The sequence below is a fragment of the Lycium ferocissimum genome, chromosome 6 (genome assembly GCF_029784015.1).
Source record: "Lycium ferocissimum isolate CSIRO_LF1 chromosome 6, AGI_CSIRO_Lferr_CH_V1, whole genome shotgun sequence".
NCBI lineage: Eukaryota > Viridiplantae > Streptophyta > Magnoliopsida > Solanales > Solanaceae > Lycium > Lycium ferocissimum.
The window spans coordinates 52206565-52222469 of record NC_081347.1 but is presented as its reverse complement, the minus strand read 5'-3'; positions in this window follow the sequence as shown (position 1 = coordinate 52222469).

Sequence of the window (15905 nt, the reverse complement as noted above, 5' to 3'; positions counted from 1 at the left end):
TAATCGTTGAGCGAGTCAACCCCCGATACCACAAAACTAACTTCACAACCCAAGTTTCAAAATGCACCTGAGTGAATTGGGAACCGAACCGAATATACACACTGGTTCTAAAAGACCAATCGGACCTCTTGAAATCGACGGATTCCCGAAAAAGGTCCGCTTACCCAAAAGTCAACTTCGAGTCAACTCTTTTTTGCTTTAAGCCCAAATTTCCCACAAAGTCCAAAGACTTTGGGAAGCGTGTCAACGGTCCTTCCCCCCCCCCCCCCCCTCCCGAGTCAAATGTGAGCTAAATAAGATCGGGAAAGGGTCAAAAGCATCGAAAAAGCAATAACGGCCAAATGAGTTGTTACAGGTGATGACAACTCAAATCAAAGCAACTATTCCGGTGATTCCTCAACTGATAATAGTGAATTCGTGCTAGACGATTTCAAGCCCCACCTTTTACTAGAGAGTAATGACGATTTTCGCGAGCTGAAATATTCAAATCTACGTGAATATTATTGTGGTTTACGACACGAATGGGCATATCGGTATGCCGAATCACAACGTCTTGTTCGTGACTTGGAAAATTTCAATGCTCCAATCCCAACAAGATTTTCATTGAGCATGTCTAGAACTGATCAAGATTCTTGCGAGGCTGTGGTACAAAGGATTAGGAAAGAGAACAACTGAATGCTAGCACGACGTTGTAGATTTTACATGGTCAAGTTGGCTGAAGAACAAGCATCATAAACTGGCAGGGAACTAACATCTACAGAAAGAAGATCTGTCTTAAGAAACCTAAGATATTTATCTGAGGACGATATTGGAGACTTCAATTCTGATGATGATTAAGAATATTGTGATTTTAGTTATATGTTTAATTTATGATGATGTTGTTAATTTGAAGAATATTAGTGTGTTTAGTTTTGGATTGACTCAAGGGCATGAATTGATAAATGTATTTTAAGTTTTTTCTTTCTTTGATGATTGTATTTTAACAAGTTTGGGTTTGTTATTAATAAACAAGTTTAAGTATTTCCATATAGTTATGAATGATGCAATTTAATTATTTTGAGATTGGTATGAATGATGCAATTTTGACTAAAAAATAACATGCTTAAATCTAAATCCTAAAACATAAATAACTTAAAGATAGTGACAACAAGTCTTCAAACAAAAATAGACTTCGAGCACTTTTCAACAACTAAAACGACAATCCGAAGTTTTGCGTATCCTTGATGTATTGAGCCTACCTTATTAATCGCACAAAAATAAGTTGGATTCTATATAAAATATTGAAGTTTCGGAGTCCCGAAGCATGATTAATATATGGCTAAAGTACGTAAAAAGTGTGAAATGCAAAACAAAGAGAGTTTAAAAAAAAAAAAAAAAAAAGGGGGGGGGGGGGGGACTCCTTTGACACGAAGAAAGTACGGCGATAAAAGTATCTGGGGTATTTTGGTTCAAGTTTGTTTTTTTTTTTTTTTTTTTTTGAGTCATTTTGGTTCCGGACTCTTAACATTCAAGATGAACGTGATATGTAGTTGCACTGTAGCGTGGGAGGTAAAGTCTTAGATGATAAAATATGATATATTAAGGTGACATGTGACAATCTATTTGGTTATAGTTAATAATATGGGTAAATTAAGAACGTACTAAGTGATATACTATGTCTTGATTTTTCAAACTGGACAAGTAAAAAAATGAACATCTATTTTTAGTATATTGAACAAGTAAAAGTGGATGGAGGGAGTATTTTTATGCTACGAAACCTCTCTATTTTGGTCGGATATCTTTAACCCAGTTAATGTCAACTGTGAAATGTAAAAGTTTCAAGGCTACCTTATTTGGATGTACCGTGATTTAATCAGTTTCCAATTTTTTTAAATTTTTTTTACATCTATCCAGGGGCGGAGCCAGTAAGGCCAAGGAGGTCATTCGAACCCCCTTCGGCGAAAAATTACACTGTATATAAAAGGTGAAAATAATTTTTTATGTATACATGGTAGATATTGAACCCCTTGGCTTCTTTGTTTGTCTACTTCTTTATATTTTTGAACCCCCTTATTTAAAATCCTGGCTCCGCCACTACATCTATCGACTTTAAAACAGTCGCAAATATACGGTGTCTGAAGTTTTATATAGCAGAAGTTCAGGCAAAAATAATTAACTTCAGTCATATGTGCCTAAAGTTCTGGCAAAAATGATTGTGGTTCCAAAAATTATTGAACTTCAGCCATGTATCTAAAATTCAGGCAGCAATGTCTGAACTTCAGCCATTTCAAACTTTAGATATTTGACAAGACTAAATTCAAACACTGCATGTATAAAGTTATTTCAAAATTGGTAGACGTGCAAAAAAATTATAAACTTAGGACATGAACTAAAAAGTGACACCAAAATCAGGTATGTATGCACTTCCCCTAAAATTTTCGAGTTGATTGATAATTAAAGTATTTGAAAGTGAAATATTATACTCCCTCAATTTTAATTTATGTGAACTCATTTGACTGGTCATGGAATTTAAGAAATAAGAGAAGACTTTTAAACTTGTGGTGTTAGATGAGTCACATATATTTTGTGTGGCTATAAATCATTGCATAAACGTAATTGTTTTCAAATATAAAAATGAGTCATTCTTTTTTACACGGACTTATAAAAAAAATAGGTTTACACAAATTGAAACAGAAGAATTACAACATACGGAGTACAATATAAAAGTATTTACCTTTTCATTTCAATTAATGGCAGTCTAATAGATACCTGAATTATTTGTTAAAATGGATACGGGTGCATCATTCTTTTGAAGTGCAAGTTGATGTATATAGTATCAACGAAATTTCTCTTATAGAACAAACATTATTTGTCAAATAGGTTACACAAAACAAAGGGTGGAACTAAGCCTTTCAATTGAGCTGGGTCGGCCCGGGCCCGGCCCATAACGGGTTCGGCCTCGAACCCAGTAAGAGGGTGGTGGGCTGGGCTAGTGGAAAAAATTAGGGGGCTGGGCCGACATACCATGTAGCCCGGTGGCCCACCAACAACTTGAGCCGGGTTACGCCCCATCAGGACCGCCCCTTCTGCCGGCCCACTTCGAATTATTTTTTTATTTTTTCTAAAAAAACAAAACATAAACAGGAAGTTTTTGAAAAATGATTACATACATATATGACAACGTTAATTACTGCATATCAAATATTTACTTCTATAACAGATTCTAGTATACGAGAATCAATCCTATATTAGATCTATGTTTTCCATTTTCTTGCCTATTTTTAGGGATAGTTTTAAAATTTTGGAAGTTAATTAAATAAATCACTCCAATTAGCTATTTTATAGGGAGATGATTCCAACTTTAATCATTAAACTCCCTTTATTCTCTTAATTACTATGTAACTAAAACTTAATAGTATTCAATTAATCATTATATATACCTGACAATTTTTTAGACGTATTCTATTTACTAATGTATTACAATATACATGGTATAATTTAATTCTATTATATTATATTGAGGTATAATATTATATATACACAGTATAATTCATTTTTAGAGGCACACTGATGTACTTTATACATAGAATAATTTAATATACCTGTTATAATATTTTTTTTTTTAAAATACTATGTATATTGATTTAACCTTTTGTGACCTTTTGATTGGAAAATATTTTTCAGTTGAAAAAATACCATGTATATGTGTGATTGAGATATTGTCAAAAACTCTAAAAACGACTTGTATATCTTGTTTGGATATTTATGACTTTGTGTATGTCTTGTATATGTTGTTTGTATATTTGTGTATATCTTGTATATGTTTATTGTATATTCGTGTATATCTTGTATATGTTGTTGGAATGAAGATTCCCAATGGCTATTTAAGCAAAGTCGTTGGGCAAATGGCCAAACCCCAAAAATGACTTCTTCTTTTAAATTTTTAATTCATTTAAATATAAGTGTCCAATATTATAAAAATTTGAGAGTGTGATGCAAGATTACATCGATAATTTAAACTAAAATTTCAAACTTAAATTGATAACACTACAAATTCCAAACATAAAAACTTGAACGACTTACTTTGCAAAATCAAATCAAAACAAACAAACTAACATTGCGAAATGAAAACTTACAAACTCGAAATTTGAAACTTAAAAGTTGAGTCTTTCAAACTTGAACCTTGAAAGCTCAAAATTCAAATTCTAACGAAGAGTTGCATATGCATTTGGGTTTTTCTAACCCAAGTGACAGACCAAAGTATCGACCGGTCCATATCCCGGTCCGGACCTATGGTTCATAGTTCGTTGACAAATTCTATATCGAATCGTATCTTCTTCTAATTTATCATAATACCTCCACACTGATGCACTCCTTGAGCTAGAGGAGGAGGATTGTCATTATCCATTAAATTTAAATTTTGAAATTTGAACTTGGAAGTTGGAAGAGAGAGAGAGAGAGAGAGAGAGAGAGAGAGAGAGAGAGAGAGAGATAAGTAGGAAATTTTAGGGATAGAGGAGAATAGGGAATTGTGAGATAATATGGAGAAGAATGAATAGTATTTATTATAGATTGAAAATAGGGCCAAAGAATAATTTAAGGAACTTGATGGTTAAAATAAAGTTGGCAACAATTGGATTTTAAAGTATCAAACTTAATAAATTTTAGTATTAGAATTATTTTTTAAAATTAATAAAAACCCGGCCCCTTAACTAATATCAGGCCCGACCCATTAACTAAAACCCTGCCCGGCCCACTTAGCCCACTATGTACTCCTACCAGGGTAGGGGCTGGGCCAGACACCCTTTTCCCTCCTCAAACCCGGCCCCCAACCCAGCCCTTAACCTATGACCCGGCCGGGCTCGAAACCGGCCCCATGTGACCCGAATTTACATGGTCAGGCCCGGCCCGGCCCAAGTGACAGGTCTAGGTGGAACTCAAAAGAAGATCGTTTTCAACATTTAATCCTTCACCCATTTTTGTTAATTACTTTTTTAGGTAACATAAAAGAAGAAATTTTATATATGAGCCATCATGCATATTCTTGTTAGTTTCAAGCATCATTTACTGAAGTTCTTTCTTATAAATTAAGGTCCCTATCATTGAAGCAGCCAATCTTCTCAACGAAAAAAGAAAGTAGACGTAGTTTGCCCTAGATATAAAGGATTGCCCGCAAGTTCTACAATGTTTCTTGTACGCATGTTACACATGCTTGAAAAATGTGGCTCTTTTGGGCATCTAGCTAATACGGAAATAGAAAATTCAAGTAGGCTATAGTTAGTAAGAAAGAAATGTATTATGATTGCTCTTTAAGAGCTCCTTTTTCTGGTAAAGTACAAGTAAAGTAAAAGTGTAAAACTATTGAAAACATAGGGAAAAAATGGGAAGTCATTTTAAAAGTTACATTGTTACAACAACTCGGCCGCAAATCATTTGGCATGTTTTCAATACTCTTGCCGTGACAAATTGATGATTAAATATTAGTAGTACTATAAAAAGCATAAAGAAAGGAAAAGAAGTCCATACATTTTTATATTAGGCACAAAAATCCAACGAAGCATACATTACTTAGAAAATCACGTTGTACATGACAAAGAATTAATTAAGATAATTCTTACGGCATGTTTGGAAGGTTAATTTAGTTAAATTTGGATGTAATTACATATTAGTCTGTTTGTTTGACTATGTAATTACTTAGTCATCATATGAAATTGGGTATAATTAAGCGAGAGCAATTACACTTTCTAGTAATTGCATATATTTGTCACGCTTTAAAACCTTTATAAAACTTATCCAAATATTTATTTGAAAAAAAATAATTATTTAGTTTTCTCTAATTAGATTTTATTTAAAATAATGGAATTTCAAACTATGTAATTACTTGTGCAACCAAAAATGACAGGCAATTATACTTTAGTTATTTTATGACAAACAAATAAGTTATTGTAATTATTTAGTTGCGTAGTAATCACACAACGATTTTCAAACTTGTCTTTACTCTATAGTTACCGAATTAAATATGCTTTTGGTGTTTCTCCTTTTCACTTACTCAAGTTATTAGGGGCTAGGTTTTGTGTTTTATAATTCAAAATTATCCTACGGTAAGAATTCGTTATGGATTCAAAATTTATGATGTTTGGCTGTAAATATCTATGTTTGTTAACGTTTGTGTCACAGCTTAGTACTTATTATGTGTTTTAAGCACGAATTTCGTTGTATTATGCTTATTAACTGTATTTACGTGTTTAGGCATTGTGTTGAAACAAAATTTAGGTGAAAACTAGTGATTTGGAGTAAACAAGGACGAAGCTAAAGGAAGAGACAATTTGAGTGCCATAATGGAAGCTTGGCTTTCAAAATGAGGAAAAATCCAGGCCAATAAGGAGAGCTTGGCGCCCCCGAGTTGGAGAAATTAGTTGCAAAAGCTCAGTGCCATAAGCAGCAGTTGGCGCCCAAAATGGCACCCGGACCATGTTTTTCACTCGAAAAGTTCAACCTAGTGAGCTGCAGAGAACGTGATGTACTAGAGGCTTGGATTCATCAGATAACTTTTTTTTTTTTTTCTCTCTTTTTTCTTCCTTTAATGTTATAGTATTTCTTAGTTCTAGGGTTATGGTGCTACATGAATGTTGATGTTTGAAACTTGAATATGTTTATTGATGTTATCATATTAATTTATTTATTTAATCCTGCTCTTACTAATTTGATTGTTTGGCCAATGATTGAAGGCTATGTACTAATTTTGAATTGAACTGGGAAGTGAAAATTTATGATTGTAATAGAATTAAATAGAGCAAGTTTTTGGTGACATCCCATGAATTTTAAACTAAACTTACTTGAGTAGGGACTACGTAAAAACGGTTTGGAGGACGAACGACATGGAAATAATACGGAGAATAGCCCGGCTACAGGCACGGGCTCCCAGGGCACCATGTCGCGCTATCACGCTTGTGATTACAGAGAGCATGTTTGAGTGCTAAGGCATCGCGCCATTAACCGGTGGGGCTTTTTAGGGTCCCTTCTAGTGTAATGTCGCTGCAACATGCCAATTAGGCACCTAGTGTTGAAGAATTTGATCAGGAGTGTAACACTACCTAGGGTAAATTATGGGGTAAATATAGGTTTGACCTAATTAACAAACTTCCCTAATTCTATGCACGTATTAGCCATTATCGGCATGAAGATCGTGAACCATTTGATAGAAAAGATCGTGAACCCCTGAATCTCAGGGTGTCATTATCACACGCACTTATACTTTCTTGGATATTCCCAAATGCAACATATTGGCGCATAGAGCCCGTGGAGGGAGAGTGATTCCCCATGATAATCTCCACTTCGTCTCCAGAACTTCAATCGGTAGGCAGGTGATTATAAAAATGTGCCCTTATTTTTAGCCACGTGTCAAAATTTTGCGCCTGGCATATATTTATCAATACATAGTGATTGACGGTGGTGGTTGTTAATAATGGTGGGTAGAGGCAGTAGCGGTAGTAGATAATGGTGGGTGATGGCAGTAGTGGTGAATGGATGGAATTGGTGAACTGTCATCTTTGTAGAAATATTTGGATCGACATCTTAATGATATTAAGAATTTATTATAGTTTTAACCATTCATATTTATTCAAACTCATTAAGTGTCTATAGCATTAAAAAAATGCACTTAATGGTTAATCGTGAACTCTTTCATAGGATAGATCGTGATCCCTTGAATCTCGGCGTGTCATTGTCACACACGCTTATCCTCTCTCAGATATTCTCGGATGTAGCATATTGGCTGTGCATAAGATCCTGGGGGGAGAGTGATTTATGATGACAATCTCTGCTTCTTTTCCGGAACTTCAATCAGTAGGCCAGTGAATATTAAAGCTTGCCTTTTGTTTGTCGTATGTCCAAATCTTGTGTCCGGCATATATTTACCAATACAGTAATGTTTGGAAACAATGATGGTTAATAATGGTGGACGGCGTGATATGATCCTACTTAGCACACTTCATTTCAAGACGTACATTCAAGGACGAGATATGAGACTTCAAGCTCTACAAGCTAAATGGAGGATGAGGAAGTCGTTTGAGGCCTTCGGAGGCTCCTACAAGCCACATAAGATGGCTTACGAAGTATGGAAGGTAGCTTGGGCAAGGCTTCGGCAGGAAAGAAAGCCAACACTCAAAAGTGGCTAGATATGCAAAGGGGTAGAAATGCAAAAGTGGCCAAACATGCAAAGAAGGGACATACATGCAAATGGTCGCATTTGCAAGCTTTGAGGATTGGATGATGGCTATTTGTGCAACGGAGAGACATTTCAGATTCCAAGCCAACATCCAACTAGCCAAACAAGGCCCTCGCCTCATTAAGGGAAAATATGTAATAGCTAGCTTTCTTCTATTTTCTAGGAGTATAAGTATTAGACTTAGCCTTCATTTTAGACTTAGATTTTGATGATGAATATTTGAGAGATACTTATATTTTGAGTGATAGATTGTTAGGTAGATTCTAGGGCTATTTTAGTCAATATGATGGTGGAATCCATTCTTGGTTTGTGAACCTTTTTATGTCCATTGATATTCATGAAGAGATTACCATTTGTGGATTCAAATTGAATCTCTTGCCTTGAGTGTCAAATAGTAGTGGTTCTTTTAGGATCGGATTCAATTGGAAGGGTCTAAGTTTAATATACTTAGGTTTGTCCATAAATTCTTCCTCATCCCCTTTTCTTCGTATCTTTAAATTCCGCGTTTTGGATTGAATTGGTTCTTCTCAATTCAATTTGTTATCGCGGCGGCAACGACAGTAGTTGATAATAGTTGATGATGGTGTCAACACAATTCATCACCAATCCTTCCTTAGCAGATCATCAACGTCGATGTAGAGCTCCACATCAATCTCCTAATGCTAAAGTAAACTTAAGTACATAGTGTTTAACTTCTAAATTATTTTCAATAATATTATGGCGGTCAAAGTGATATTATAGTGGTTAAGGTGGTGGTCTTACGATTGAGGTAAAATAGGGACAGGAAAAAATGATAAAGATGAAGATGTGAGAGGGATTGTTTGAATGAGGTAATTTTTGTATGTAAACTTTTGTGTCTTCGTGCTATGAATGTTGTTGGCTTGAAGTGGTGTGGTCTTCAAGTTGTGTTTTTCAAAGCTAAATTTATTCTATGTTGGAGATTGATTTAAAGCAACATTGGATGGTGGCTGAAAAAAGTAAAATCTGCAGAAATTTCTAAAATTTAGGGGCAAATCTGAACCGGTTTGCATAGTTCAAGGGCAAAATTGACCTTTTCCCTAATAAGAAAGAGCCACATATAGAAAAGCTTTCATCATTAGTGAATAAGGTTATATTGGGACCAATCTTGTAATGATAGGGGTATATTTTACCATAACTACAAATGGAAGTCTTATTTAGAACTAGGGGTGTCATCCGGCGGCCAAAAGTTACATAAGCTGAAATGGACAGAAAAAGAGGTCATCACCCAACTCGGCCAAGTCTTACTAAGTTTTAATTTCTTTGTTTGTTCTTTTATAATTTTTTAAGTACTTAATAATTTTAGTTTATTATATATATATATATATATATATATCAAATTGAAAAAGTATTTTTTTTAAATATTTTTACAAAGTTTTTCTAGGATCAATTTGGGATATATATCAGCCCAATTTTAGTTGGCTAAAATGGGTTGAACTAATGATCCTTCCAAACTTGAGTAGCTTGAGTGAGTCATGTTTTTGTTGACTGATTTTGCCACCCTATTTGAAATATTTCACAAAGTTCAAAGACACGTTTGGACCTTTTTCTTAATAAAAATTAGGAAAAACCCAAAGGAGCCGTTTGTCCACACCATTTTTCTTATGAAAACAAAATTCAAAATAATATTTGATTATATATTGGATTGATTTTTTGAAGATAAGTTTTCTAAAATTTGAGACATTGATCTTGACCGGTTTTTTTAATTAAAAAAAAAAAAAAATCTTTTTCACTCATAAAATTTTAATTTTTTAAAGTTAGATGTTTCAAGTATGACTTTTATTTTCAAATAAAAACTAACTTTAAATACTCTCTTCGGATCAAAGAAAGAGTCCACTTAGTCATTTGCACACCCCTTAAGAAAATACTAACTCCTAGACAAAAATAGGTAATTTGACTAATATCCCTAAATAGGCATTGAGATTTGATCATATAACACTTAATAGGGGCAAATCTGAAAAAATAAAATTAATTGTTTCTTGATTCGATAAGTGAACACTTTTTTTTTACCCAAAGAAAAAGATTAAGTGGACACTTTGATCCGGAGGGAGTATTATTATGTATTCAAATATCACAATCTTTATGCCAAACGCGCCTACTTTTAGAACAAAAGGAAGAAAGATACTTTACATTGCTGTTGTCAATTAGGACACTGTAGTTCACATCAATGGGGGCACAAACTCTGTTACCAACTTTAAATAAGGTAAGGGCAGTACCAGTTGGAGGTTACTTTGCAGAGATACCTATGATAAAATTGACCAAGCAATTCAGCCAATCAAAGAACTTTAAGAATCTTTATTTTATTTTTTTACAATTTTAAAAGGGTTCTTTAGCAGTTCAATGAATTAGGCATGGGATGCAAGACCAATCTTTTAATTCCCTTTTTCCCATAATGGCATAGCAGAACAGAAAGGTGGCAACAAACCTTTGGAATTGGAATGCTCGATTTTTCTTTCCAAATTCTTGATTACAAATACAGATATAGGGACCCTCTTTTACGTACCTAATTTTGCCTTTTGAAGTTGGCTTTTTATCATGATTTTTTTTTGGCCTATGCAACTTTACCTCTTCCCTTTTTTGCTTATTTCCTCTTTTTTTTTCTTTTTTTTCTTTTTTCCATAGCATGACCTGTTATTAAGTTTTTTGTGTAATATACGTGTATCTAGAATTAGCCTAAACTTATTATACATTTAAAATTATGGATTAAAATTATGTTCTGAATTAAAAAAAACATATGTTTCACTTGAACTTATATCTAACAAACCATATATCAACCACTGAATATGTGACGTAATTTCTATATTGTATTGAATGGTTTTCTCTGAAAATGATTGATTTTTGTTTCTTCCACCAGCTAGCCAATGAAGGTGCAATTTCGTATAAAAGAATGTTTAGAAGTAAAATAGACAATTTAACATGTAAATGACATTTTCTGTGGGATAACCCGAAGTCTAAAGTTGGGCATGTACATCATGCAAAAATCTGGATTAACAATCGAAGTGTTAGATGAGATTATATTGATCAGTAGGTTTGTTAGGTGAGACAGTGCTTCCTTTATTTACATAGCTTATGATTAAAATAGCTTTTCAACTTATATGTGGTAAACATATCACTTAATATTAAATATTAAATTTACACAAAAACATCAGACAGATTTTTTTATTTTTATTTTAAAAAGGGGTAATATTACTAAATGAAACTTGATCTCCACTTACATACATCTCTTGTTCAACGCTAATTTTTTCTTGACCAACATTAAGAAAATGTAAACTATAAAGCAGTATATATGCTATTCTTATTTCCGATTCCACTTGGGGATTGGAGGGCAAGAAATAAAATAAAGTACTCCTTTCTCAAAATGGTTAAGAATTGTGGCTTTCCGTGTTTAAGCCAAAATGATTATGTTTAAAATTTTGCAATGTATTATTTTGTCATTTTTAACTTAAGACATAACATCTTTTCATTAAATCAAGGACATCTGTATTTCATGTATATTGTTTTGCTAAGCTTTTAAAATTTGTTTATTGTGGAGAACACTCTTGTTAGAAGTACTTTTTCAAACTTATTTTGGTAGACTAACAATATGAGTTTGGCTAATCGACTCGAAAAATTATACTTTGATTAATATTAGGTAGCAATCTGTGTTTGGTCAAGCTTTTGAAAGTGCTTCTGGGAAACACTATTTTTTAGCTTCTAAAAAATTGCTTATGTCACTAATAAAAATAAAAATAAAAATAAAAAAATCCTAAAAGCTTGACCAAACACCTCAACTCTCTAAAATAAATTTTAAACAAATTTTTAAAATACTTTTGGCTTTCCAAAAACTTGGTCGAGTGTGCTACTGATATAATTTAATTTGGAAAGTTGATTGAATCGACTTTCAATGATCAAAGGTATTAATTACTATTCCCCTCGGTCCATTTGTGTGGCAAGGTTTGTTATACGCGGATCAAATAACTTAATTTTTGTTGAATTTAGTCATGGATTTTTCAATTTTAAAAAAATAAATTTTACATATTTTAAAACTAAATAAAAATACTGATAATAATAAGTTATCATACTTAATAATTGAAAACATCTAAACATATTAAGCTACCATGGTAAAATTACCTTTTTAACTCCTTACATAATAGTTGTGCTACATAAATTAAATTAAGGTATTAGGGGTGTACATGAAACGGGTTGGTGTTTTCTGGTGAAAACGAATTAAATCAAAAAATCAGTTAGAGATTTGTTTTTTACAGGGTTTGAAGATAAGTGAGTCGTATCCAATCCGAGAAACTCTATTATGTGTCTGGTTTGGTTGAGTGGCAGTGAATACGGTTAAAACAAGATGTAAGATAAAAAGTAAGAAATGATTCAAGAATGTATCTATCAAACGATGAATGTTCTTGTGTATATTGCTTAGAGAGAAAAGAGAGCTAAGGGTTACAAAGAGTAAGCCAGGTCCCCTTCCTCTCATCCTAAGCTATCCTTATATAAGCTAAAGTTGGACTTTTCAAGCCCTAAAGTACGGATGATGTGACCTCTCGGTGGCTTCAATGTTAGTATGTGTTGTGACACTCTGATCGATTATGACTCGAGTTAGGAGTGGAAGCCAGTTGTATGAAACCTCCAGACCCCACGAGCATCCAGTCATGCGAGCTAACTCTGGGGGCACTTTTCACCGAATACAGATAGTCCCCCACTTTACAGGTCCTCCATAAAATGAGCTTGGGAAGTGGAAGAATCCGTCTTTTTCAAATTCTGTGCGCGAAACTAGCTAAACGTCGCCACTCTTCCCACGATCAGACAATATTTAATGTACCTCTTCACTCATTTGGCGTTACCGCTTCAGAAGCAATGATTGACGTTTACAGGGCCAGACACGCCGCTTCGCCAATCGAGGTTAATGATTGTCATTCCCTCTATTTATACCGCCAATTTAGCCACTGAACTCTTTCGAATACTCTTGCCTTATATATCCACTGTCTTCTTCCAATTCCTTCCCACATTCTTTCTCGCTTTCTTTCCTCTTAAAACAAAACTTACGTCTACCTCTTCATCTTCTTCCCAACACTAAGCCCCTATTCCTGCAGAGAAACAATTGGACAGGGCTTTCAATACCCTTTCCAACCATGGAAACGACACCGCCTTCTCCTCTGATACCCAAGAAATTGACTTGGGGTCCACTACTACTGACATTATCCCCCCAATCCTTAGTTTTTTCGAAGGACTTTCGCCTCAGCCACCTACTGGAATTAGTTATGGGGATACGCTCCCTGATCACTAACTCTTCCCTTCGCCAGGTACGTATTAGCTACCAATGGGGATCCGAGGTTGAGATTTTCCTGGCCCTCGAGAATGCCAACATTTCTCATTACGATGCCGGGATGTCGATGATTTACACTTATCCTTTCACTATTGGTTTCTCCCTGCCTGTTCACCATATGATTGAGGCGTTCTACCGCCTCTAACAAATTTGTATTGTGCAACTGGCACCCCAAATCTGGAGAATAGTTTAGCGTATTCAGTATTTGGCCGACCTAGTCGGACTCCCTTTCACTTTAGATCATCTGATCCACCTGTACTCCCCTCGCACGTTCCGGGGAGGGGAGAATGACTCATTTGGGCTCTTAAGGTTCCCGAGGACTGATTACTAGTGCTGAGGACGGTCATGATTGCAGCTGGTATGACCGATTTGTGATGATACTTACCAATCTCTTGCATCGTGCGTCTCCTGATCCATTCACGGAGCGATGGAGCCCTGCTCGTGCGAATCTTTTTTTTTTTTTTTTTGCTACCCTTTTTTTCACTTTGATAGGCACCACCTCTAATTTGCATCTTACTTCTTTACAGCGGCCTCGGTTGAATAAGATTTTATGCCCGGCCTCTTTGGCTGGGTGATGGCCATTCTGGGTTTGTGTCTCGGGGTCTAGAGGACTTGGAGAAATATCTCTGCTGACCGCTGGAGGGGCAAGATCCACGGTGAGCTAAAGAACCTTTGCCTTATGCTATTTTTCTTTACTCGTCTCCTCTTACTGCGGGACTTCCACATGTTTTTCTTTTACAGGTCTTCTTATCCGGGGATCTTTATCTCAAAGGGCCCCCTCCCAGGAGGAAGCCTAGACCAATATTGCATTAGCTGCGGCCGCTGCCTCAAGTATCCGCAAATGAGGTCCTTCGGATGATGTTAGCGTTTCTTCCTCTGAGAGGATTGGTTCCCTGGTAAGGACGCGCCACAGGCCGGTTCAATACTGGAAAGAAGCTATCCAGGGCATGGTGAACCTGAACCTGTGCTTTGTCAGGGTTTGTATGTTATCCTCCCTTTTTCTTGTGCAAGGCAATGCTACCACTACTTCTGCCATCGAACTGGTTAGGAGCATGCCTCCTTCTTCATCAGAAGAGTTAGAAAGATTGAAGTCCGAGAATCTGCACCTTCGAGTCGACTTGTCCGGACTTGTATCTCGATAGACTGTTCTTGAATCAAAATAATAGGAAGCTAGGCAGGCTTTGTCTGATCAAGAGGGTGCTCTTCAGCATCTTACCGTCGCTTATCAAGAGCTTCAACAGAGGGTGGCTCAAGCCGAAACAGAAAGGGCAGTTGCCCAAGGGCGGCTGCAAGCGCTGGAAGCTTCCGTGCACGACTCCGAGATCGTAACAATAGGCTGCGACTCCGCTGGGCCGCTAACCAAAATGCTGCCAATATCATCAAATACTTCGTCGTTAAAAAGACTAAGGCAGATATCCTCCTGGAGGTTCATGAGAGCCGTATTATAGACATCTCTTCAGCTTTGTTAGATGCCGATATAGATGTGACAGCAGACGAGATAGCTTTGGATGACCTTCGTGACGAGACACCCTCTTCTTTCGATGCCTCTGCGCCTCCTCCCCTGCTTAGCTTATTTCAGTATTTTGTGAGCCTTCTGAATGTTCTAGCCTGTGTACCATTTAATGTTTGCTTACTTTTGCCTGTCCTACTGGATATTGGGGCTTGTGTGCCCTTTATATGTTTCTGTCTGAGCCCTTGGACTTTTTAATTTCTGTTTTATGATGAATGGCATTTGCCTGTTTGCTTTCAGCCTTGTGTTTGTTTTACACTTTGACTTGCGTTTTGCTTGCAATAATTATAGTTATGAGTAACATGTTGGCTTCTTTATTTTTAACACTTAACTGTCAGGGCGTGACCTCTATGCCCGTCTTCTGGAACTATGTTCATATTCTGGTGTTAGTGTTTAAGTTAGGAAATGTTGACTGGTGCACGCCTTTTTTTTTTTTTGTGTTTGAGGTCATCACTCTTAACTCAATCGGGGCATGTCACTTCCGAAAACACTTTTTATGACCAGGAATTGATCGTTCGATTTGTAATAATGGAGGGCCCTTTGATTTCGGTGCTGATGAGGAGGATGTCTCAACCTCATTTAATGGCACAAAGGTTCTTGAAACCTGCACGCTCTGAGGCTCTAAGGTCGTGCCGTGTGCTTGAAGCGATTTTACGGGCCCTGTAGCCTCCGAGTTTGGTTTTGCCCTGAACGTTTTGAGTTCAAAAGATGTCTTGTTGACAATAATTAAGGAATAAGTGAGGATTCTTATTTCATTCTTGAAGTTTGAATAGGCAGATCATCCTGTTGATACATAATACATAAGCCTTTTTAGGATTTTACAGAATCTTGGTAAGATGTGCAAAAGAGAGAACGGACGC